The sequence below is a fragment of the Arachis ipaensis genome, chromosome B09 (assembly GCF_000816755.2).
Source record: "Arachis ipaensis cultivar K30076 chromosome B09, Araip1.1, whole genome shotgun sequence".
NCBI lineage: Eukaryota > Viridiplantae > Streptophyta > Magnoliopsida > Fabales > Fabaceae > Arachis > Arachis ipaensis.
The window spans coordinates 28,565,852-28,590,915 of NC_029793.2; the positions used below are offsets into that span (position 1 = coordinate 28,565,852).

At 35.8% G+C, this 25,064-nt stretch overlaps 2 long non-coding RNA genes across 2 annotated transcripts; one reads left to right on the forward strand and one right to left on the reverse strand.

The window, feature by feature from the left end:
• On the forward strand, window positions 2,541–22,140 carry LOC110266396. Its single transcript, XR_002353728.1, has 4 exons — window positions 2,541–2,600; window positions 3,187–3,295; window positions 10,146–10,152; window positions 22,130–22,140. It is a non-coding gene; the product is annotated as an uncharacterized LOC110266396 (long non-coding RNA).
• On the reverse strand, window positions 9,332–16,010 carry LOC110266395. The gene is made up of 3 exons (XR_002353727.1): window positions 15,925–16,010; window positions 9,430–9,433; window positions 9,332–9,344 (listed from the first exon to the last, which is right to left on the reverse strand). It is a non-coding gene; the product is annotated as an uncharacterized LOC110266395 (long non-coding RNA).

The window sequence follows — 25,064 nt, forward strand, 5'->3', positions numbered from 1 at the left end:
TTATATAAACATATATATTAATTTATTTATTTTTAATGTGTATTTTTTATTTTAACATGTATTTTATATTAATGCCTAATTGAATAACTAATTTTTTGTGTACATGTAATACGACTGATATAGAAATGTTTATTCCTTCATCATGGTGGAAAAAAAATCTATACTTTACGTTATCTTACAATGTAATAGATTTTTGAATAAATACCTAAACCGATTTCCAAAAAATTTAGGAATTGATGTTTTGATCCTTAATAATTTTTTTAATTTGTAAATATTATTTTTATTAGATAAATTGGTTCTTATATCATTGTAAAGAGAGACTAATTTATTTTAGGTTTAATTATTCTGTACGTATTTGTAGTTTTACCGAATTTTTAATTAAATCCTTATACTTTTTTGTTTTTTAATTGGATTCCTATAGGTTAATTTTTTTTTCATTTAAGTTCCTGCCGTAAGAATATCGTTTAAGATAACAGAATATTCTATTTAAAAATTGAATATTCTTCTGTTTGGATTAGATATGCTAATTGGACTTATATCTATTTTTTTAAAATACCCAAAAAATCCTTAACATTTTGTCCTAAAGAAAAAAAAGCCCTAGCCAGCCCCTAATTTGCTCTCTAAAAATCGTGCATTTCTCCCCCGTTGGTTGATGGGAGAAAATCGTCGGTAAAGAATTTTACAAAAATAATCGCGTTGCAAGTATAGATCTAAACCGACAATTAAACCTCAATCAAATTTAATTTGTTTGTCACTAAAGCAAACCCAATAAAAATAATCGAAGTATTAAACTTCGGGTCGTCTCTTAAGAAATTGCAGGGAATTGTACTTATTATTGGTTATGAGATTGTATCTTTTCGGGTTTTGAAATAAGGAACAAGAAAGTTAAATGACAAGAAAATAAACTAATAATTAAGAAAAGTCCTAACAAGAATTGAGGATTGGAATTCCTATCCCCATTATCATAGTCACTTGTGATGGTAATTGCCTTTTGCTCTCACTTAGTTAACCTCTAACAATTGAAGGTAAGTCAAGTGAGAAAATCAACTTGAGTTCACAAGTCCTAATCAAAGACTAGAGTTAGTGAAGCTCAAGCCAACTAGCAAGTTTCAATCACCAACCCCCGACAAGAGACTTTGACAATTCAAGAGTCTCTAATTACTCAATCTAAGCTAAGAACATAAAAAGCTAATTTAAAATCCAACCAAGCATTTTATCAAATACTTGGAAGGCACAAAACAAAAGCATAGAAAAGCAACAAGAGAATGTAAATACTAAAACCAACAATTGCAAAATCAATGATAACAATTAATGGAAGAAGTAATAAACATGAAATACCTCAAATTGTATTAAAAGGAAAATCAAATCTAACATGAGAATTCATAAACTAAATTGGTAACATAAAGTAATCAACAAGGGAAATAAATAAACTAGAATGCTAGAACAATTAAAAGTAGAAGAGAAACTAAATTGAAATAAGATAGAATTCATAAATTGAAAAGGAATGAAACTAAGAACCCTAAAACCTAGAGAGATTAGAGAGCCTCTCTCTCTAGAAAACTACATTTGAAACCTAAAATTATGTGAATGAAAGTGTGTCTTCTTGATTTCCCCACTCTGCAGCCTCTATTATGTGTTTTCGGGCTTGGAACTGGGCCAAAAACAGCCCAGAAATCACCCCCAATGTCTTCTGTGTAATGCAGCACGTGACGCACTGTCACGCGTATGCGTCATGTCACGCATACGCGTCGCTGCCAGCTTCTCAAAACATCATTTTCTTGCGTTCCTTCCACTTTTGCATGCTTCCTTTCCGTCCTCTAAGCCACCTGCCCTATAAATCCTAAAAATACTCAGCAAACATATCACGGCATCGAATGGTAATAAGGGGGATTAAAATTAGCAAATTTAAGGCCAAAGAAGCATGTTTTCAATCATAGTACAAAATTAGGAAGGAAAATGTAAAACATGCGAATTATATGAACAAGTGTGAGAATAATAGATAAAATCTACTAAATTAAGCACAAGATAAATCCTAAAAATGGGGTTTATCATCGGTCCGTCGTCTTCATCCATAGACGTTGTCGTATTCATCCATAGCCGTCGGTTCGTCTGTCTTCATCCATAGCTTCTGTCGGTCTGCCGGTCTTTGAAGATCTGCACTGATTGATCCGTCGAAGCCCTGTCCACCACTCGGCGTGCCTCACCTCACTTCGCCACCCAAAAAAGTGAGACCGGAATTTGCAACCATCGGATCTAGAAACTAGAAAGGGCAAAGTTTTGGTCTGAACTCAACTGAGCTGTGTGTTGGTGATGGGACCCACACCCTCTCATGCACTGTGGACCATACGAACACGATTCTCATTTTCCAGTGATATCATGAAATGAAGAAGAAGCCGCACACTCACACCCCCAACACACACAAAAGAGAAGAATGAATTAAAAAGAAAAGAAAAGAGTCTTCTTCAACTCTACACCAATTTGAATCTTGTGTTAACATTTGAAAAAAGAAAAATTTGGTGATTGGAGATGATGGGTTCAGGTACCAATTTGGTGAATCTCGCATGATGTATGAGATTGAATCCATGATTGACATAGAACAGGTAAAAATTTTACCTCTTCAAACCCCCTCCTTTTCTGAGTTGATTTATTAAGCTTTTTTCTGTGTTGTGATTTGTGAACATGAGTTTGAGTTTTTGATATTCTACTCAACTTTTGTGAAAATTAGTTCTATACTATGTATTATTTGGTCATGGTTCTTAGATTGTTGTTCTGATCCAATCCTCCTTGAGGCATATAAGAAATGAGGACAGCTATAATTTTGGTTCTTTTGTAGGCTTCTATATCAAATGATGCAAATGCTGCATCCTTTTCTTAGAATAAATCTGTGACTTGGCTATAAATTTCAATCAGATGTAGAATTGGTATATAGGTATTGAACAATGTATATACTGCCTTTTCATTTCATTTGTTTGTAAGATGAGTATGTGGTTGAGACTTTTTTATAGGTCAGTATTCCATATATCATATACTTCGGGTTCATGAATCTGCATATATCATATAATTCAAGTTGATGATATTATTCTTTGCCTAATTAGTAGTTTAGTTTATATCTAAGTTGTGGTTTTGTTTATTTTTCTTGTTTATCTGTTGGTGATTTAGATTTTAATTTTTTATTGTTTATGATAGCCAGAACATCATGCTAATGACCCTGAATCCGAGCCTGTTATGCTTGATGCAATCCCCACTTTGAAGTTCAACCAAGAGGCCTTCAGTGCCATTGAAGATACACAGTTAAGTTCGTTCTCTCAATTTCAGCTCATGCACAACTTGTTCCTCATATGTTCCTTAACCTCCTATTGTAACTTCTAGTGTTTTCTAGATACTGTAATTGTCTTAACATTGTTTTTTATACTTTATTCATGAAGTTCAATTTTGATGTTTACACTGTCATCCAATCAAATCCTTTCTTTTGGACAACCATTCAAGTAGTTGATTTTAAAAGTTGTTACTTTTGCCGAAGGACATAATTGGATGTCCGTGTAAGACATATTTACATTGATAGTCCATAGAAATTAAATCCACGGTTACAAGAGCTAATGATATAAGAAAAGCACTTCATGGATTCGAAATAAGCACAACCAAGGAGTCAATGAATAGATAACTAATTCGCATTAGTTCTACAAGTGTGTCATATATATGTTTGGCAGATTACAGAAAAAGAGAAGTGTTACGCATCATGCCGAAATGTGTGCACATTTCATCTTTCTTGCATCGACATATAGCTGAGGAAACAATTCACTTGCCCGGTATGCCATCTTCCGTTAAAAAACTCATCCGAGGCGAAACATATTAGACCTGTTACATTTACCATGAGCCAGCCTCTTGATGAGTCGCACAAGAACCGGCCGTTATCAATATTATTGTTGATCCCTATGTTGGTTCAGAGAGTTGGAGGTTGCAACACAAGAACTGATTTTTAGATTATCTGTATTACATTGAAACGTTTTCTATGGTTTTCGTTTTTAGATTTCAAATTTCAATAACACAAATTACATAACTTTGTGGTTTTCTATGGTGTACCATGATAGGATAAAGACACAAACTATATTCCATGAATCCATACAAATGTAAAATATTACATAATCATAATGATTACTAAAATGGTGGAAATTGAATTTTATATATACTTATTATTATTATTTCTGTTTCATTTTATCCATTCCTTTTTTTTGTATGTTCTTAAGATAAGGTATTTTGAAAGTAAAAAAAAAAAAAGGCATTTTTAGTATAATTTGTATATAAAAAAGCAAAAGAATAATAGTGACAAAATAAAAGGGATTATAGGAATATCTTTAATGTCTTAGAATTATTGAATAGGATTATAGGAATATTTTCATTAAATATTTATAGTTTTATCGAATTTTCAATTAGGTCTCTATACTTTTTTTTTTTCAATTGGTCCCTAAGGGTATACAAGTAATTTCACAATTCACTAACATTTTTTTGACGTTTAACGTTAACGGGGACTATATTAAAAAAAATGTATAGGAACCCAATTGAAAAGAAAAAACATAGAGACCTGCAGAGTAATTAAACCTTTATTTTAAAGAGGGACTAGTTTATTTTAAAGATCTAATTAATGGGCATGCTTTAAAAATGTGACTGTAATAAAATATTAGCCAATACTTTAAAAGCATGTTTTTTTTCTATGACCACACTTTGGTAAGTGTGACATATAAAATGTGGCCAAAATTCTAGTTAATCACCACCTTTATAAAAATGCGGTCGTTGACTACTTTAGGACATGTAACACCCTAATTATCAAAAGTCATGCTTTCGGCTGAGCCACTCTGATAGTTCGGATATTATGACGACTCTTATACTATTTAATACTAAAATATGAGTCTGTTTAAAACTTAAACCGAACCTTTCGAAAACATACACTCATACATACAATATAAGTTACAATACTCATAGAAAATATATATATACACACATTAATTTACAACAACTCATCATAATCCTATCCCTCTTACAAGACTTGCAAAATTAAAGGCGAGGGAAACATAAGTACTAAAACAATACAAAGATATCGTCTGACAGAAAATAAATAATATCTTCTGAACCTCGTCGTCCGTAACCTGAAAAGGGAAGATCTGTAGGGGAGTGAGAACATCATCCTCGAAAGGGTTCTCACTATAGGGTTGCAGAATTACTATAACAGGATACGCGAGATAAAATCGTTACAGTGATTAATAACCGCCTTATGCATCTTTTCAAAAGCAAATGTTTACTATAAAAGAAAAATCGAAAATCTTTTCCTCAAAGAGGAACTGTTCACTTTTTAAAAATTCAAAAGCCTTTCAAAAGGTTTTTCTATGCTGAACCAAATTATCTTTTTATACTTTTTTAAACCAGAAACATCAACCAGAAATGGCCTTCGGCCCACCTCATGATCAACCACGGCCCTAGGCCCAAGCAACCCAAACAACAACCAATTACCACAGTCCAATAGAATCTCAACCAATCACCACAGTCCAACAGAGTCTCAGTCGCAAACACAAATAGAAAGGTTCAAGCACAAACAAACAGTTACCGCAAGTAGAACAATTAGCAGTTAATCACAAGTAATCACGAAGGCAAACCAAGTACAATATGCACACCCAAATAATGTCACATAGATGCATATGATGAATGCCTGTCTTAGTGGCTGATGATATCATCTGTCGGTTATAAAACCAACTCGACAAGTCCTGGTAGCTAACCATTGGACTGTCCCTCTGTCGTGCATCCCCAACTCGAGTTATTCACAAGAGATAATTATAATTCACATCCAACACCCTCACTGGTGTATGTTCACGGAGGCGAGCTCATCCGGAACTTTCATAGTGTCCAGCCACACTTACGACATAGGGTCAGCAGAGTATCAAGTTTCAACCTGGAGCACGTGGTGGCTAGTCACTGCTTCTACCCAGGGAAACTCGTATCTCAGATAGTTGGAAGTGCAAAATCACAATATCAATATCTCAGCATATATGCATTTATTCTCAGCCATAAATCAACATTTATTTCAACCATCCGGCTTAAATTCATGACTCATAGTCAGCCATCCGGCTCATAACATATTCCGCAATCATCCAAAATTCATTATCATACACAGTCAGTCTGGCTCATAACAAAATAGCACTTCAACCATCCAACATCATCAAATTCATAAAATCAGCATTCAAGCCATAAATCACTTTTTCTAAATTCACTTCACTTTGAAATCAAAATTCAACTCTTTTCAGCATTGGCTTTAAAGTTCCCATTCCTTAAATCATCTCAAGCTCATAAGCCCCTTTACTCAAAGTAAGTTCCCCTTTTAAAAACAAAGCCACTCTCGGCATCCTCTTTCCAAAACTTCCAAAACCATGGCAAATTAAAGATCTCTTTTGAAATATTCAAAATCATCCACCCAACAACGGGATTTTATAACAAAAGTTCTCCGGCAGAGTCTCGAGTCTTTAGGGGAGAATAACATAACTCATTTCCTCAAATTCACTTAAAATCTTTAAAAACCTTGGCTTCCTGATTTGGGTAATAAGAATAGAATCTAAGCCAAACCGAGTCGTGTAATCAATTACTCCTTTCAAAACCATTTCCTTTACTTAAACAAACTAGCTTCAATTCCATGATTAAATCTAAAGCGTTTCAGACTGCTCAAAAATCATTTTTGTTTTGCTAAACCAGAATTCAAAGGATACTCTGAAGCTTACCTAAAAAGTTAGAAAATGATATTTGGCAACCGAAACCCAAATTCTTTTAAAGTCACGAAAACTCCTCAAAGTGACAATCTTTATGTTAAATAGAGAAAAACATAAACCCTTTTTTTTTTACCTTTTAAAACAGCCTTAAAGCAGAATTCTCTTTCGAATGACTTGCACCCAAAGACATACTATTTTTCTTAGAAAATAAGAAGAAATCATAATTTTCTTTTCAATAATTTTCTTAAAGTGTAGCTTCATCGCTTTCATAATTCATCTAAGTAAAGATAATAAAAAGAAGTCTTAAATTCACAATCCACCAAGTAAAATAGGAAAGGCATTAAACTTATAATTTCCTCAAATAATATTTCAAATAAAGACTCGGATTTTATAGGAATTTCGGCAGCATCTCCCCTAAAACTTGGACTTTGCCACCCTTTTCGGGTCCCAAACAAACCATTCTGTAACCTTCTTCAAGGGGTCCAAAACCAAGTCAATTCAAAATCAAGTTGTTTCCAAAGATACATCATAAACCCCAATTTTGTGGTTTATCTTGTGCTTATTTTAGGGGATTTTATCACTTTTTCTCACATTTATTCAATGAAATAGCATGGTTTTGCAATTCTCACTTGATTTGTGCTTAAGTATAAAAACATGCTTTTTAGGCCCTAAAATGGGTGATTTTAATTCACTTTAATTCCATTCGATGCCTTGATGTGTTTTTTGAGTGATTTCAGGTTCACAAGGCAAGTATTGGATGGAAGGAATGAAGAAAAAGCATGCAAAGTGGGAAAACTCATGAAGAAATGAAGGTACCGTAAAGCTGTCAAGCCTGACCTCTTCGCACTCAATCGACCATAACTTGAGCTACAGAGGTCCAAATGAGACGGTTCTAGTTGCGTTAGAAAGCTAACATCTGGGGCTTCGAAATGATATAAAATTTGTAATATGTTGCTTCGCGTATAGGAGCGTGCACGCGCCATGTACGCATGCACGCCGATGCTGTCCGTGGCCCATTAAAATGAAATCGCCCCCAGCGATTTTTGAAGCACTTTGGGCCCAACCCAACTCATTTCTGAAGCTATTTCATGCAGAATTCAAGCTTGGGCAAAGGGGGAAGCAATTGTTTTGAAGTTTTAGCATCGTGTAGTTTAGTTTCTAGAGAGAGAAGCTCCATCTTCTCTCTAGAATTAGGATTAGAATTTCTTAGATCTAGGTTTAATTCATGCTTTGATTTACTTTTTCTTTACAATTTCTTGTTCCTCTACTCTTCCTCTTTCTAGTTTTGCATTTAATTCATGTAATTCTCTACTTTTATGTTGATGCATTTTTGTTCTTCTATTTTCAATTCAATGCAATATATGATTCATGTTCTTTTATCATTGATTTGCTTTATTGTTGTTTAATTCCTTGCAATTGAGTAGTGTAGATTTATATTCCTTGTAATTTTACTATGCTTTCCTTTTATGCCTTCCAAGTGTTTGATAAAATGCTTGGTTGGATGCTAGAGTAGAATTTAGTGCTCTTGGCTTGGAAAGGTAACTTAGGAACTCTTGAGTCATTAATGTCCAAGTGATTGACGATTGGGAGCCATTAACGCTAGATCTCACCAATTGATTAGGTGTAGAACTAGGACTTATGAACTTGGATTGATATAGCTCACTTGACTTTCCTCTACTATTAGTTAGGGGTTAACTTAGTGGGATTGATCCTTGCCAATTCTCATGTTGTGGTTAGTGATTAGGATAGAGATCCTTGACCACCTAACCTTGCCAAGACCTTTTTGTTAGTTTATTTCTTTTGCCATTTATATTTCTTGTCCATTATCTAAAAAACCCCAAAACATACTCCATAACCAATAACAAGGCACTTTATTGCAATTCCTAGGGAGAACAACCCGAGATTTAAATACTTCGGTTTATAAAATTTAGGGGTTTGTACTTGTGACAAACAAAATTTTTGCATGAAAGGATTATTGTTTGGTTTAGAAGCTATACTTTACAACGAGAATTCATTTGAGAAATTCTAAACCACACAAAAGTCGTGTTCATCAAAATGGCGCCGTTGCCGGGGAGTTACAATGGTGTTATGTTATTGGTTATTGTATATATGTGAATATTGTAAATAGGTTTACCTTTGGCTTCTTTGTTAGTTTTTGCTAGTTTTAGGATTTAACTTTCTTACTTTTTATTTGATTTTGTTTTCATTTGCTCTTGCTATCATGAATTCTCACTTTGGCTATGAGTTTGGTTCTAATTATGTTGTAGGAAATGATGACTATAATGAGAATGTGTATCAAGAATGGGATAATCAAAGGTGGGAGGAGCCATATACATATGATCAATATTCATGGCAACAACCTCCACCAATGCACTATGAAGAAGAGCCATTCTATGATGCATATCAATCCAATGGCTATGGTGAATCCCCTTGTGACTTTCAAGAACTACCACCATATGCCTATGAGCCATACCCCAACATAACCCTCAACCATACTCACAAGCCCCTTCTTACCAACCATCTTCATATGACCTTAATCTATATCCATCCTACCAACAATCATATGAGCCATATGAACCACACATAGAGCCACCAGTACTCCAACATCAACATTTTCAAGAGCCACCCCCTCCATATTATTACCAAGATGAACCACCTCCAATACATGAAAACTTTCAACCACAACTCTACCTAAAAGAACCACCTTCCGACTATAATACCTTTCCCTCAAACAATGAAGCCTCTCTTCCACAATCACCCCCCGATGAAGCCTTTATGCTAGAATTAAGGGATCTTGAATCTCACATCTTAAGGCAACACGAGGAGGATGAAAAGAAATTTGAGGAGTTAAGAGCGAAAACGGCTATCATGGTAGAAGCCATTGGCAACATAGTCTCATCCCGCCTAAGCCTATGCGATCAAGGCACTTCCATTGTGGAATGTGGAGAAGCAACCAAGGAGCTTAGTGAGGGAGTGAACTTGAAGATCCAAGGTGAAAAAGAGGAGTTAAAGCAAGAAATGCAACAAGAGGAGGAGATAGAGATTATTGAAGAAGAGGAAGAAGTGGTTGAAGACTTAGGAGATGTGGAACCTCCTTGGGAACATAGAGTTGAAGAAAACCCATCCAAGATGATTGAAATTGATGCTAGGGAGGAAAGTGCACACCTTCCAAGGCATATTCCATATGAAGCCTTGAATGAGATAGAGCAAGAATTGAGTTCCCTTGGTGATGGAGATCAAGCATCAAGTCTTAGTGGTGAAGAATCCTTTGAGCATGAAGAACTTTCTCCCAAAGAGATAGAAAGCAATGTGGAGGTAAATCTCTCTTGTCCTCCCATTTGTGATTTGAGTAAGGGAAAATGTTTAGATAAAATTGTTGAACAAATGATTGAAATTAAGAGATCTTGTGGAGAGGTAGAAGTCCTTAGAAAAAGGAGGATGGGAATTGAATACGCTTTGTCAAGACCCTTGGACACTTCTCTACCTAGGTTGCCATCTATTCCTTCATTTGAGTGGGTAAAATTCATTTCTATTACCTTTATTATCCCACTCGAATATGGCTTGCTTGAAATGGATGGTCAACTTAGGATGCTTTGTGGGATGAAGTGTAAAAGAAAGATGTTTTGTGGTTGGCGTTGTAAGTTTAGGCTCATTATGGTTGAGGATTTAAGGAGTAAAGGTTGGACTAGTGCTCAATTGGATGGGTCTAGGAGGATAGTTTGGTGCTTCCATGAGAATTCATCTCTCTTGCCACCCGGAGGAAACCACCATGATCAACTCAAGGACGGGTGTGAAAATAAAGTGTGGGATCCCGGATCGCACAAGGAAGATCAACTTTGGGAGCCTATGGTTTGTGAAGAACTCCATCAAATCTTGGAGTTATTAACTTTGAATGATGAAGCACAATGGAAGTCCAAGCATTGGTGGATATTCAAGGATGGATTCAAGCACAAGCCACCTTGATGAAGAGCTCCCCATAAGTCCAACTTAAGGACGATAAACAAAAGTGCTAGGTGGGAGACACCCCACCATGGTAACATCTTTTTATTTTTCCTTTTGTACATATTGGTAAAATAAGTTTAATTTCATGTTTTGTTTGATTAGTTGAGTTTAATTGGGAGTCTAGTAGGTTAAATAAGGTTTTATGATGTTTTGGTAGTTGTTTGGAGGTTTGAAATGCTTGGTTTGGTGCAAAAACATAGAAAAATTTTGAAAAACAGAGCACCACCCACGCGCACGCGCACTCCACGCGTACGCGTGAATCAAGCAATTTCGGCCATCCACGCGGACGCGCCATGTACGCGTACGCGTGGATTGAATTTTTCCACCTCCCATACATTCACCCGAGAGTTGTGCCTGAAGTGTGCCAACTTTGTGCCCCAAAGGCACGCGCACGCGTACCTTGCGCGTACGCGTCGACTCTCTGCTTTGCCATGCACACGTACGCGCACTGCACGCGTGCGCGTCGCTTCCATTTCATCAATCCACGCTTACGCGCACATGACGCGCACGCGTGGATTGCCTTGTTTCACCTTCTTTTCTTCTCTTCTTTCCATTTCTTTCCTTCTTCTCTTTTCTCTTCTTTTCTTTCCACCCTTCAAACATCATCCGACACTACCAAACATCATGTAACACTATTTCTTTTAGTTAGTTAGTTAGTTTAATTTTTGTTTTCCATTATTAAGTGTTGGATTACTGATCTTGTTTACCATTTACTACTGCTTATTACTAATGGGATGTTAGTTTTACATCATTGTTGTTATTGTCATTGTTGGATTCCTTTGTTGAGGTTGCAATTTACTACTTGGTCTTAAATTTTCATGTTGAACATTTGTGAATACCAAGTACATGTTACGTTGCCTTCATGCATCTTAACTCTTTGAATTGCATGTTTTGGCCACCATGCATTCATCATCTATTGTTAGGCAATTGTATATTATCATTGCATTTTTTTTAAGTGATGCTTGTTTATGGTTTACCCTTATTCACATCACTTATTTCATGCATTGAGATTGTAGAATTGTGAAATTGGATCGAAAGCTTACCTAGTGAAATATTTTTGAGCTTTGTAAAGCTTTATGGGCTATGCTTGCTATGTGATTGATTTTCACTTCTATCCTCTTTTTCCCAAGTTCCATAGCATCCATGTGTTTCACCTCTATGTCACTTAGGTGTTGCAACAACTTCAATATGTGTCATTGATTGTTGTGTGAGTTTCATATACCATTTTGTTCACTAAGTCTACCTACACATCAATCAATGTCCATGCATTATCCAATTTCACAATTGCTTGATTAATTACTTGAATGCTTCCATGCCTCTTCACTACTTGTGTGGTTGACTTAACCTACAAGTCTTTTGAAGCATTTCAAGCACACTAGAATGAGTGAAATGCATGTTTTCTTTTGTATAATTGTGACATGATTTTTAAATACTAGGGTGTGAGTTCTAAACCGCATGCAAATTAAGATCCACACACTTATTTTTCATTATTGTCACACCAATTCACTCACTCAATTCTAGTGATGTATCTCATTCCAACAATCCATGCTTCCTTGCTTGTGCATTTACTTGTCTTATTATCTCCTATTTTCTATGTTCAGGATGAGTCATCATAAAAAAAAAAACAGAAGCGGGAGAAGAACACGCAGCACCGATTGACCTACCAGCTGAAGGTGGCAACTCGGAAAGTCGCCGTACCCCTTGCTCATCTTTGAGTGCACCAAGGACGGTGCAAATTTTTAAGTGTGGGGAGGTCGTCCGACCGCTTGGCATTTTTGGGTGACAAGTTTCTAATCCCAACACTTTTTCATTTCATTTTAGGATTCTTAGTTGCACTTTCTTATTTTGCATATGTATATAATAAGCTTAGTCAAAATCATGATATTTTCCAAGAATTTTATCTATAGGGCACCCCAATTGAAAAAAAAAAATTTAGAACTTGCTTGAATTATATACTTTGTGGAATATGATTTTTGAGCTAAGAACACAAGCATGTGAGGTTTGAGCCTAATTGTGTGGTTACATCATATATAACCACTTATTTTCATTCTTGTGTGCATTATTCTCTTCCTATGATTGTAATCTTTGATTTGTTTAATTCTATATGTCCATTATTTTGTGTATACATATATTTATATGATTGAGGCCATTGTTCAAATAGCTCACTTACCCAAATAAGCCTACCTTTTATCTTCCATTGATAACCAATTTGAGCCTATGCTTAACCTATTTGTTCTTAATTGTAGCACATTACAAGCCTAAGTGAAAAACAATAAATATCCCTTAATTTAGATCTTTGATTAGCTTAGGCTAGTGAGAGTATTTATCATTTGATTTTGGGAGAGTTGGGAACATTGGGTAGAGATAAAAGTGTATTTTTTTTGTATTTGTGTTGAGAATCTTGGGAATTGGGTACATACTCATGTATTAATCATGTGTAAACCATATGCATTGATGTTCTTGTATATATATTCTAGTTTGAAAAAAAATAAAAAAAAAAGAAAAAAGAAAATAAATAATAGAAAAAAAAGAAAGACAAAGAATTGCAATAAAAAGGGGACAAAATGCCCCAAAATAAGGTTCAATAAAAGTCAATGCATATGGAATGTTAATTAAAGAGAATGCATGAGTGTGTGAAAAAGTGAAGAATGGGTAGTTAGGTTTGTTTAGAATTGTATAGGTTGTCATAAGTTAGGTGGGAAGTTTAAGTTAATCAAAGATTCAAATCTCAAGCCCACTTGACCATATGCATCCTACCTTGACCCAAACCCCATTACAACCTATGGGAAGTCCTCATGATATTTGTATGCATGCATGAAATAATTGTTGATTGTTAGATGAAAAACAAATCTTAGAAAACATGATTAGGGGAGAATTGAGTGAATCAACCCCATACACTTGAGCGACTAGAGTGGATACACATCCGCTGAGGGTTCGATTGCTCAATTACATTTTTCCACCCATGATCATCTCTTTTCTTGCAAGTTTGTAAAATCTTTTTAATAATTCAATTCAATTGTGGGTTGAGTGATTGCTATTGCCTTAGCCCTTGTGTTTGTATATGTATTCTTGGAAATTGATTTATTTTGACTAAGTGGATGCATTCATGTAGATAGATTACATATAGATAGGTTGCATGTAGTTAGTTTGCATTGAATAAATGTTGATGTCCCTTTGCTTCTTTCTTGATTTTAACATGGGGACATGCTTAGTTTAAGTGTAGGGAGATTTGATAAACCCCAATTTTGTGGTTTATCTTGTGCTTATTTTAGGGAATTTTATCACTTTTTTCCACATTTATTCAATGAAATAGCATGATTTTGCAATTCTCCCTTGATTTGTGCTTAAGTGTAAAAACATGCTTTTTAGGCCCTAAAATGGGTGATTTTAATTCACTTTAATTCCATTTGATGCCTTGATGTGTTTGTTGAGTGATTTCAGGTTCACAAGGCAAGTATTGGATGGAAGGAATGAAGAAAAAGCATGCAAAGTGGGAGAACTCATGAAGAAATGAAGGAACCGTAAAGCTGTCAAGCCTAACCTCTTCGCACTCAATCGACCATAACTTGAGCTACAGAGGTCCAAATGAGGCGGTTCTAGTTGAGTTGGAAAGCTAATATACGGGGCTTCGAAATGATATAAAATTTGTCATATGTTGCTTCGCGTATAGGGGCGCGCACGCGCCATGTACGCGTGCGCGCCGATGCTGTCCGTGGCCCATTAAAATGAAATCACCTCCAGTGATTTCTGAAGCACTTTGGGCCCAACCCAACTCATTTCTGAAGCTATTTCATGCAGAATTCAAGCTTGGACAAAGGAGGGAGCAATTGTTTTGAAGTTTTAGCATCATGTAGTTTAGTTTCTAGAGAGAGAAGCTCCATCTTCTCTCTAGAATTAGGATTAGAATTTCTTAGATCTAGGTTTAATTCATGCTTTGATTTACTTTTCTTTTACAATTTCTTGTTCCTCTACTCTTCCTCTTTCTAGTTTTGTATTTAATTCATGTAATTCTCTACTTTTATGTTGATACATTTTTGTTCTTCTATTTTCAACTCAATGCAATTTATGATTCATGTTCTTTTATCATTGATTTGCTTTATTGTTGTTTAATTCCTTGCAATTGAGTAGTGTAGATTTATATTCCTTGCAATTTTACTATGCTTTCCTTTTATACCTTCCAAGTGTTTGATAAAATGCTTGGTTGGATGCTAGAGTGGAATTTAGTGCTCTTGGCTTGGAAAGGTAACTTAGGAACTCTTGAGTCACTAATGTCCAAGTGATTGACGATTGGGAGCCATTAACGCTAGATCTCACCAATTGATTAGGTGTAGAACTAGGACTTATGAACTTGGATTGATATAGCTCACTTGACTTTTCTCTACTATTAGTTAGGGGTTAACTTAGTGGGATTGATCCTTGCCAATTCTCATGTTGTGGTTAGTGATTAGGATAGAGATCCTTGACCACCTAACCTTGCCAAGACCTTTTTGTTAGTTTATTTCTTTTGCCATTTATATTTGTTGTCCATCATCTCAAAAACCCCAAAACATACTCCATAACCAATAACAAGGCACTTTATTGCAAATCCTAGGGAGAACGACCCGAGGTTTAAATACTTCGGTTTATAAAATTTAGGGATTTGTACTTGTGACAAACAAAAGTTTTGCATGAAAGGATTATTGTTTGGTTTAGAAGCTATACTTTATAATGAGAATTCATTTGAGAAATTCTAAACCACACAAAAGTCGTGTTCATCAATACATCGTGTTAAAGTTTCAAGAACACCAAATCAAGTTCAAATCAATTCTTAATAGAATAAACCCGATTTCAAGCTTTCATAAATTAACTTTAAAGAAGCATTTCAAGAACTGTCCGTTTCACAAAACCGAACAACAACCCAACCAATCAAACATTCATATTCGTTCAAGATAATCAACAATTACATAAGACTTATACAATCACTCTCAGATACATTTTCTCATGTCAATATCCATATATAATAATTCTAATTCATAAAATATGGTTTTCTGAAAGAGCTCCTACCTCAAAACGCAAAACCATAGCCCAAACGCCTCACAGAGTTCTTTTCGTCTCAACCCGAAACCACCGGCAACCAAAACCTCGGCTTTGCTTGCTCTCTCAAAAGCAAAAATAGCTACGAACGGCACAAGCAAACCAGATTCTAACTCTAAATTAACAAAATGAAGCAGCCGCAACTGTAAATAGGCTCGGCAGCAGCTCCGTCAATAATTTTAGAGTGACGGTGGCTGCCCGAATCTCTGATAATAGCAGATGTATAACCACGCAGTGTCAATACTCTTTCCAGAGTTTCGAAAGAGCAGAAACCAAACTTAAACCCTTACTGGCAGTGCTCCTTTCGGCGACGGCAGTGGCATTTTCCGGCGGCCAGGCACGGTGGCGCAAGCCAACACAGAACCAGACAGAGCGGTGGCGGCCTCCAACAACTCCGGTGAGCCTCCTCAACGACGGTGATGGCCGGCGCTTCGACGGTGCTATTCGAGGCTTGACGGCGGCAGGAACAACGGCGATAGCTTCACGCAGCACGGCGGCTCCCGTCCTTTCCCCCACCGCAATCTCTCTGTCTCTCACTCTCGCCCTCTATTCCGCTGACGGCGACGATGGCTCCCTTTGGCGACGACGACGGCATGAACGGTAACAGCTGTGGCAGCGAGCTCATCTGCAGCGAGGAACAGCGTAATAGCGTCGTCCTTCTTCTCTTCTGGCTCGTGGTCGATGGCGACGAGCACGAGGTTAGTGGCGATCCGCGATGTTGGCGACGGGCTGGAGGACGAACAGCGACGGCTGTGGCAGCGGTCTCCCTCTCCCACCGGCGCTCTCTCTTTCTCGGATCTCACTTCTCTCTTCTCTGCACGACACGACGGCGCAGTGGCAGTGATGCCTGCCGATGCCGTCCTCCCCCCTTCCCTCTCCTTCCCATTTCTCTTCTCCTCCCTTCTGCTTCTCTTTTCTTTCTTATTGCAGCGTTGCTGCTGCTTGATTTGGGAAATGGGAAAAGTGTTGCTGCTACTGGGTTCAGGGGAAACCAGGAAATTGGGCTAGGGTTTCAGGGTTAGGGTTTTCCCAATTTGGGAATTAGGGTTAGGGTTAAGCTACGGGTAATAGCGTAATTGAAAACAAATTTTAATTCAACAAGATTACCTTTAAAGAAAATATTATTTGATTATAAATTACAAATTAATTTCAAAGAAATGTTCTAATTCAGTAATTAGAGATAATATAATTGATTTTCTTTATTCATAAGAATTAAAGTATTAAATTCTAAAATCTCAATTATTTAAAGTAAATCATAAAATATAAATTATTTTACCATTACTAAACTTTATAACTTAAATATAGAAATTATCCAATAATTATGAAATTAGATAAAAATCCAAATTTAATTATCAACACTTGATTTAACTAGCCCTAATAAAATAATTTGGAAAATTAAAATCCTTAATGAATAAATAATTGAGATTGACTTGTAATGAGATTTTCCAAAAGTTCTGGGTTTTACATTCTACCCACCTTATAAGAATTTTCGTCCTCAAAAATTAAAGTAATACATAAGATAATACATAGTCTTAGTACTTTTAAATACTTCTAGAAAAGTAAGAAATCTTAGCATATATGTATAAATGTTCAAATACAGAATAACCATAAGATTCAAATATAGGGATAAAGTATGGTGTAAAGCAGAAGGTACCAGCTAGGCTCGATGCAAAAGGTCACATAATCTCAAGACTTTACAAAAACTTGGGGTAACAAAATAGGGTGCAAATCAAGATAGGCGTTCAGAAAACGAAGTGGTAATTAATGTGATATAAAGGCTACCAAAACAGGTCGGTATGAAAACAACGGCTATAATGTCCTCTCATAGATCTCCTAATCACTTCAGAACTTCAGCCTCCCAACTCCATCAAACACTTTACAACCTCATAGCCGATCATAATAACACCCACAAGCTCTTTTACAAGGAACAAAACGCCCACAACTCATCACGTTGTACCCCTACCGCTTCACCTTCCATATACACATATCACGTCTTAAAGAACTAAGGCATCACATTACTACGTCTACAGGTCGCACGTGACATCAAAGCAATTCTCAAGTCTACTCAGAAGGATACAAGATTTAGAAAGGAGAGACAATTATCAAGGATAATACTCATAGGTTTGAGAGACTGTATGCAATCCCAGGTAAACAAAGATATTCAAGCACTGAAGTTTGCTAGAAATAAATCGATTGACAACTTCAAAGATAACCCTTGAACCAAAGAAATTCAATAGGACCAATAAGAAGATAACTCCGCGCATTAGTATGAAACAAATTCAAGCTGAGTCGAAGAAGTATGAGGTTTACAGAAAAGAACATCTCAAACCCAAGACATAGCTCACAAAACTCGAGAGCACGATTAAAAATACTTCCGAATATAGTGTTCACAAAAGAGTCGAAAACTTGCGAAAAAATCACTTCGCAGTCTAAAAGAAAGGTTAAGCAACAAACATTCTTTAAGAGAGTAACAAACGCATAAACGCGACTTTACTTTAATACAATTTCATGTTGAAGTGGATTATGTAGAGTTTTAAAAGCAAAATGCACACAGGTTTGGCTAATAGCTAAAATATCTTTCCAAATATTTTAGAAAAATAGTTAGGTGCACAACTTAACCAAAAGTAGTTCATAAAATTCAGAAGAGAACTAAATGCTTGCTCAAAAATTCTCAAAGGTCATAGTCGAACAAGCGTGTATAAAAATTATAGCAAAGACGAAAGAAGAAATTAAACTATATTTAGAAAAGAGCATCCAAGATAAAAATTTGCTTATAAGTTGGTAAAGGAAATAAGTAGTGCGTACAAACGGGCAAGTTCCTACTAAACAGGGAAGCTTTTCAAAACTTCATTTAAAATAGCGCATGCCAAGTTTAAATCAACTTTGTCAAAAATTGAAGAATGATTTCAATCACAATCAGGCAACAGAAAAATTTTGCCTTACAATATCTTTAAAGAGGAATCAAAACGTCTTTAAAAGTTCGAAATGAAACTTCGAGAGTACACTTGAAATCACCATCTCAGAAGGATATTCAAGAAGATTAGGATGCACTTAAAAGGAGTCAAGCCATACAAGAAAGGATCTTAAATCAAGGTATTTCAAACAAGATCCACTAGGCATGAGACATCAAACAAGCTTTCAATTGATCCAAAAGAATACAAAAGTCATAGAAAAAGACAACTCAATTATTAGTAATTTCTCAGGGATAAATCTTTGACTAAGAACTCTAGTAGAGACCATGAGAGGATAAACGATGCACTAATTTGAAACGAATCGAACTAACTCACATAAGGATGAGATTCACAAGAGAAGGGAAGCTGAGATTGATGGTAGTGCTCACAAGAGGTAGAAGAATGATCAAAAACAGAGTCAAGTATGATATTCATGGTGATGAAAAACTTAACAGAGAATTGGTCCATTCATAAGAAGAAAGCTATGAGCCCAACATTTTCAAAAGATCAACAATGGCATAAACAATGTAGTATACTAAACCAACCCAAATCAAAATAAATTAAGTGAAGTTTATCAAACAAAAATCAACCGGAATAAAAGCAAAAAATCTTTTCTCCCCAAAATTTTGAAAAATACCTAAATACATAATCACATAAAGATATGCATTGGAATTGTAGCAAAATTATTAGAAAGTCAAATTGTATTTAAAGTAAGTGCAATCCCGTAAACCAGTAAAAGTACAGGCAAGGTATTAGAGATAAATAATTGTTAAATTGTATAAGAAATTTTCAAAGTTTCATATACAGATAAGTGTATATCAAATCAACAGCAATTTTATAAAAATTTCGAAATTGGTTGTAATTACTGTCAAACAGGAGAAAAATTGAATCACAATTTCTTTAAGAATTGACTCGGAACAAGGACTCAAAGGGCATAGCGCATCAAGACAGTTTAAAGGTATACCAAAGAACACATGAATCAAGAAGAAGAATTTAAACAGAGAAAGATAGATACAACAAAGATTTTCAACAAGCATATGCAATTAGAATCAAACAAAAATGCATATGAATAGAGGAATAGGGTTGAAAAATCAAATTACTTTTCAAGAGGATTAGCAAACAAGAACTTCAAGTTAGGATATGAAAGGACAAGTCGACTCGAACAGAATTCAAGACACATAACTGAATAGCCTCGAGAAATAGCTTCCAACGTTCCCAAAACCTGCGATTCGCTTTACCCAAAACTCGTATATCATCTATGACAACCCATTAGTTCTTTCATATACATAACTCACTAGTATTAAGCCAGCCAAACTTAATATCATGAATTTTGCAATGCAAGGCTAATGGCATTAATCAATAGACCGTCATGTGCATCAAGCTCTAATTCCTGTACCCGAACAAGACCTATTACATGACAAATGCCCAGAATATGCAATTAAAGCATAGTCAGTCCATTCCGCAGGATCTATAGGAAAGACTGCTCTGATACCATAATGTAACATCTTAACTATCAAAAGTCACACTTACGGCTGCGCCACTCTGATAGCTCTGATATTACGACGACTCTTATACTATTTATTACTAAAATATGAACCTCTTTAAAACTTAAATCGAACCTTTCGAAAACATACACTCATACATACAATAGAAGTTACAATACTCATATATATATATATATATATATACACATTAATTTACAACAACTCATCATAATCCTATCCCTCTTACAAGACTTGCAAAATTAAAAGCGAGGAAAACATAAGTACTAAAATAATACAAAGATATCGGCTGACAGAAAATAAATAATATCTTCTGAACCTCGTCATTCGTAACCTGAAAAGGGAAGATCTGTAGGGGAGTGAGAACATCATCTTCGAAAGGGTTCTCACTATAGGGTTGCCGAATTACTATAACAGGATACGCGAGATAAAATTATTACAGTGATTAATAACCGCCTTATGCATCTTTTCAAAAGCAAAGGTTTACTATAAAAGAGAAATCGGAAATCTTTTCTGAAAGAGGAACTGTTCACTTCTTAAAAATTCAAAAGCCTTTCAAAAGGTTTTTCTACGCTGAACCAAATTAGCTTTTCATACTTTTTCAAACCAGAAACATCAACCAGACATTGCCTTCGGCCCACCTCATGATCAACCACAACCCTAGGCCCAAGCAACCCAAACAACAACCAATCACCACAGTCCAACAGAGTCTCAACCAATCACCACAGTCCAACAGAGTCTTAGTCGCAAACACAAAGAGAAAGGTTCAAGCACAAACAAACAGTTACCGCAAGTAGAACAATTAGCAGTTAATCATAAGTAATCACGAAGGAAAACTAAGTACAATATGCACACCCAAACAATGTCACATAGATGCATATGATGAATTCCTGTCCTAGTGGCTGATGATATCATCTGTCGGTTATAAAGCCAACCCGACAAGTCCTGGTAGCTAACCATTGGACTGTCCCTCTGTCGTGCATCCCCAACTCGAGTTATTCACAAGAGATAATTATAATTCACATCCAACACCCTCACTGGTGTATGTTCATGGGGCAAACTCATCCGGAACTTTCACAGTGTCCAGCCACACTTACGACATAGGGTCAGCAGAGTATCAAGTCTCAACTTGGAGCACGTGGTGGCTAGCCACTGCTTCTACCCAGGGAAACTCGTATCTCCGATAGTTGGAAGTGCAAAATCACAATATCAATATCTTAGCATATATGCATTTATTCTCAGTCATAAATCAACATTCATTTCAGCCATCCGGCTCAAATTCATGACTCATAGTCAGCCATCCAGCTCACAACATATTCCACAATCAGCCAAAATTCATTATCATACACAGCCATTCCGGCTCATAACAAAATAGCACTTCCACCATCCAACATCATCAAATTCATAAAATCAGCATTCAAGCCATAAATCGCTTTTTCTCAATTCACTTCACTTTGAAATCAAATTTCAACTCTTTTCAGTCTTGGCTTTAAAGTTCCCATTTGTTAAATCATCTCAGGCTCATAAGCCCCTTTTACTCAAAGTAAGTTCCCCTTTTAAAAACAAAGTCACTCTCGGCATCCTCTTTCCAAAACTTCCAAAACCATAGCAAATTAAAGATCTCTTTTGAAATATTCAAAATCATCCATCCAACAACGGGATTTTATAACAAAAGTTTCCCGGCATAGTCTCAAGTCTTTAGGGGAGAATAACATAACTCATTTCCTCAAATTCACTTAAAATCTTTAAAAATCTTGGCTTCCTGACTTGAGTAATAAGAATAGAATCTAAGCCAAACCGAGTCGCGTAATCAATTACTCCTTTCAAAACCATTTCCTTTACTTAAACAAACTAGCTTCAATTCCATGATTAAATCTAAAGCGTTTCAGACTGCTCAAAAATCATTTTTATTTAGCTAAACCAAAATTCAAAGGATACTCTGAAGCTTATCTAAAATGTCAGAAAATGAGATTTGGCAACCGAAACCCAAATTCTTTTAAAGTCACGAAAACTCCTCCAAGTGACAATCTTTATGTTAAATAGAGAAAAACATAAACCTTTTTTTTTACCTTTTAAAACAGCCTTAAAGCATAATTCTCTTTCGAATGCCTTGCACCCACAGACATACTATTTTTCTTAGGAAATAAGAAGAAATCATAATTTTCTTTTCAATAATTCTCTCAAAGCGTTGCTTTATCACTTTCATAATTGATCTAAGTACAGATAATAAAAAGAAGTCTTAAATTCACAATCCTCCAAGTAAAATAGGAAAGGCATTAAACTTATAATTTCCCCGAATAATATTTCAAATAAAGACTCGAATTTTTTAGGAATTTCGGTAGCATCTCCCCTAAAATTTGGACTTTGCCACTGGTATGCGAAATTGTTACTCTAAGGTTGTAAAATTTGTTGTTCGTTCTCTCCCTGGCAATGGCGCCACAACTGGTGCACAATACCATGGTCCAGACATAACTTCACAACTTCACACAACTAACCAGTAAGTGCACTGGGTCGTCCAAGTAATAAAACCTTACGTGAGTAAGGGTCGATCCCACGGAGATTGTTGGTATGAAGCAAGCTATGGTCACCTTGTAAATCTCAGTCGGGCGGATATCAAATGGTTATGGAGTTTTCGAAAATTAATAATAAATAAATAGAAAATAAAGATAGAAATACTTATGTAATTCATTGGTGAGAATTTCAGATAAGCGTATAGAGATGCTTTCGTTCTTCTGAACTTCTGCTTTCCTGCTATCTTCATCCAATCAGTCCTACTCCTTTCCATGGCAAACTTTATGTAAGGGCATCACCGTTGTCAATGTCTACATCCCATCCTCTTGTGAAAAAGGTCCAAATGCTCTGTCACAGCACGGCTAATCATCTGAGGTTCTCGATCATACTGGAATAGGATTCACCCTCCTTTTGCGTCTGTCACTACGCCCAGCACTCGCGAGTTTGAAGTTTGTCACAGTCATTCAATCCCTGAATCCTAATCGGAATACCACAGACAAGTGATGAGAGAACTTTTGCGTGGTCTAGAAATTGCGGATAAATCCTCGTTGCAAGTATAGTTTCTAAACCTTCAAAAGTCCTTTCATACAAACGTTTTGGTTGTCACAAGTAACAAACCCCTTAAAATTGATAACCGAGTATTTAAACCTCGGGTCGTCTTCTCAAGGAATTGCAGGGAGGTGTTCTTATTATTGGTTATGAGCCTTGTAAATTGGGGGTTTTGAAAGTAAGGAAGCAGTATGTTGAATGATAAGAAAAAAAATAAATAATAACAATAAAATAAACTCTTGGCGAGGTATTAGAAATTGGAAGTCCAGACTTAGTTATCCTTTTCAATAATAATGAAAGTTGAATCTTAATTCCACTTAGTCAACCTTTACTAAAGTAAAGGAAAGTCAAGGGATTAATTAGTTTGATCTTCGAATCCTATTTATTTCCTAAGAAAAGATTGGGATTATTGAAGTTCAATTCAATTGGCAAGATAACAATTATCAATTATGCTGTTGAATTGGATAACTCCTGAGTTACTGATTTCTTAACCAAAACCAAGAATGTAAAAAGCTAAATATAAATCACAAATCTGAAAATACCTCAATTGCATTAATAAAGAAAATCATAACATGAAAGCCATAAGCCAATTATTCAAAAGATAAATATCAATTAAAGTACTAAGGTGAATAAAAATGAAAACGAAATTAAACAGAAAAGAACATTAAACCTGGGATCGAGAGTCACTCCTAAAACTAAGAGAAGTCCTAAATCCTAATCCTAAGAGAGAGAGAGAGAGAGGAGAGAACCTCTCTCTCTCTAAAACTACATCTACTCCTAAAATTGTGAATATGAGAGTCTCTCCCTGAATGGATGCATTCCCCCACTTTATAGCCTCTAATCTGTGTTTTCTGGGCCACAAACTGGGTCAGAAACAGCCCAGAATTCGCTGGTCCTGAATTCAACCATGCTGGATTTCCGTCACTACGACGCGGCCGCATGGATCACGCGGTCGCATCATCTAGCGTCAGGGAAACTATAGCATATTATATATCAAATCGAAACCCCGGACATTAGCTTTCCAACGCAACTGGAACCGCGTCGTTTGGACCTCTATAGCTAAAGTTATAGCCGTTTGAGTGCGAAGAGGTCAGGCTGGATAGCTTAGCAACTTCTTCATCTTCTTGTATTTCTTCCACTTTTGCATGCTTCCTTTTCATCCTCCAAGCCATTCCTGCCTTATAATATCTGAAAACACTTAACACACATATCAAGGCATCTAATAGTAATAAGAGAGAATTAATAATAAGCAAATATAAGATCAAAGAAGCATGTTTTCAATCAAAGCACATAATTAGGAAGGAAATATAAAACCATGCAAATAGTATGAATAAGTGGGTAAAGAGTTAATAAAAACCACTCAATTGAGTACAAGATAAACCATAAAATAGTGGTTTATCAACCTCCCTACACTTAAACATTAGCATGTCCTCATGCCATGCTCAAGAGAAACTATAAAGAATGAAGAATGTATGAAATGCAACCTATGAATGTAACTACATGCAGAATGTTTCCACCTACTTAGTTAAAAGTAAACAAATCTTTCAAGAGGAAATATGAACTGGATTTCACTAATTCAAATCATAAAAATGAAGTACAAATAGACTTGCAAGAAGAAAATAGCTCATGAAAGCAGGGAACAAGGAATTGAACATCGAACCCTCACTGGTAGTGTATACACTCTAATCACTCAGGCGTTTAAGGTTCGATTCTCTCAATTCTCTACTAAC